The sequence below is a fragment of the Phragmites australis genome, chromosome 15, assembly GCF_958298935.1.
Source record: "Phragmites australis chromosome 15, lpPhrAust1.1, whole genome shotgun sequence".
NCBI lineage: Eukaryota > Viridiplantae > Streptophyta > Magnoliopsida > Poales > Poaceae > Phragmites > Phragmites australis.
Genome location: NC_084935.1, coordinates 12,712,843 through 12,715,420, shown reverse-complemented (window position 1 = coordinate 12,715,420; position 2,578 = coordinate 12,712,843).

Genomic DNA, 2,578 nt, shown 5'->3' with positions numbered 1-2,578 from the left:
GTTTTGCGGTCTACGGTCCTGCATTTGGTCTATCAGTGCAGTTTGCGATTAGTTGCTCCTCACATTGAGCTTTCTGTTTCCGGACTTTTAACATTGGCCACTCTAATATGCTGATTGTTGAATAACAGTTAGGGCCTGTTTGTTCACTACAAACTGTAAAAAATAGTTTTTATAAGTTGGAGTGAAAACAAATGAGTAGCTTTTATAAGTTGTATTCTAGGATTTGATTGTTAGATTGTCATAATCCTACAATTCACTCTTCAGCAGTTTTTTTTTCAGCTTTTGATTTGTAAAAAGACTAGATTATCCATCGATGTTAGGTGAAATTGACGTATCGTTACCATTACAATCTCAACGAACTGGGGTTAGGTGGAATTTACCTATCATTATCATTACAATCTCAACGAACCGTTTTTCCAAGTCTCTCTCCCTGAGACGGTTTGGTCATCATCGTCTTCCTCCCCTTTGGCTTCCCTCTCTCTGGTTGTCTCCCTCTTCTTCCCCTCTGGCAGCACTTAAGCGTGTGTAAGGCCTGACGACAAGGTGGCGGCGTTGTGGGAGGCTGTGGCGTGTTAGCGTTGTTGGATCACGGACTTGCAGGAGGAGCTTGAGGCGAAGTGCGGCGCGACTGCGGGCGCCACCAGCGAGGCCATCTCTCTCTCTCTCCCCCCGACCTGTCTCTCTCTCGCCTCCATCTTCTCGCCTGCGGCCTCTTCTTACTCCTCGCCGGCCTCCTCTCTCCCTTCGGCCTCTTCCTCCCTGTGAGCCGCACGACCACACACACTCCCTTCCTCTCTCTCACACTAACGAGTCGGGCGGCAAGCACCTTGGGTCGGGCGACGTGGGTAGAGGTCAGGCGGTCGACGACAGAGCTCGAACGAGCGGCACACGGGCAGAGGTCGGGCGGCCGACGACGGAGCTCGAGCAGGTGGAGGTTGGGTGGCCGGTGGCAAAGCTCGAGCGGGTGGCGAGCGGCGAAGGTCGGGCGGGCATCGAGTGATAGAGAGAGTTGGAGGCAGAGAGTGTGGAGAGAGCCGATAACAAGTAGGCCCTACCAAACCTCCAACCCTCTCACAATCCAGCTAGTCAAACATCCCTTAACTTTTGGTCCTCTAGCTTTTCACAATCTACAATTTAAAAACGATTTTTTACAATCTCTAGCTAAAACAAACAAACCCTTACATACTTCTATATCTTGGATTGTGGTGCATGTTTCCGCATTGTTGCTATATTGCCTAAAACTATACACAGTCTGGATTTTAGTCCGATACAGCGTTTGTGCATGGTAGACATCCCTGTGAATGTGAAACGTCTGGTTCTGTGACAGTTGCAGCTCAGCCTATGAAATGGAGGAGGGATAACAACCAAGGTGTAAGACGGTACACTTCTATTCTCATCCCTGCTTTGGTCTGTTTGAAATGTCGGAGGGATTGTTTAAGTTTCACAGAAATCTACTTAGGGCTGTTTGAAGGTTTGCTGGAATTGTTCAATTTTTGCAGAAATTGGAAAGATTCTCACCCGGTTGAAATTAATATTAGTTGGCTCTTGTTTTCAGCTGCACTGGGGATAGTGGGGATTGAAAGCTGCAAAAATAATAATATATGAATTATATACAACAAACTGAGAAAATTTTTACAAAGCACAAGTACCTATATATTACAGCCTTCAGTCATAAATAAGTGTCAATTTAGATATCGACATGATCCTCAAGAAACAACTTTGATTATTATTTTTTATGTAATATATTTATATAATATAGCAAAGTTATACTTTTATAAAACTTCTTTTCGATACAAATCTACCCATATCATTTTTAAATATCCAAACTCAGTACATAAAGGCTCATTTGTTGCCAAAATTTGAAAATATTGACAACACACAATCCAAAACAAAACTTATTTAATTTAGAAAAAAATCCATTTTACTCCCATGAAGTATGCCCATAGTCCGGATCATCCTTGAACTTTAAAATCATTTGTTTAACCCCTAAAATTCAAATACCGGATCATATAACCTTCTAAAATTGGTTTTAATGGTAGTTTTACCACCATGGCTATCACGCCACCTGGGTTTTGCCATATGGTTACCACGTCACCTCTCTTCCTCTCCCTCTTTGTCTCCATCTCTCTCTCTCTCCACCACCACTCCCTTCCCACCATTGTCGCTGCCACCAGCTCCTCCCTCGATCAAACCCTAGCCATCGCCCTGGCTTCGATTCTGATCCTATGGCGTCCGTCAACGACCAGGCCGCGACCGTCGTGCTGCTGGGGGTGACCCATCGGTGTTTGACACGCTGCTGTCGACGCTCTTGTCGTCCTCCAACGCCGACCGCGTTGTCGCCAGGGCCGCCTTCCACCACCTCCGTACCTCCCACTCGGAGGCCCTGGCGGTGTGGCTTTCCTCGTCGCTCGTCGCGCCCGCCACCCCCACCGACCTCTGCGCCATGGCGGGCGTCCTCCTCCGCATGGTCCTCTCCTCGACCCCGTCCTCCTCCGACGTCTCTTCCAACTGTGCAGCGTCGCCGCCTGTGCCGCTCTGGCCACAACTCTCAACCGCAGGCCGAGTGTATTTCCCGCAG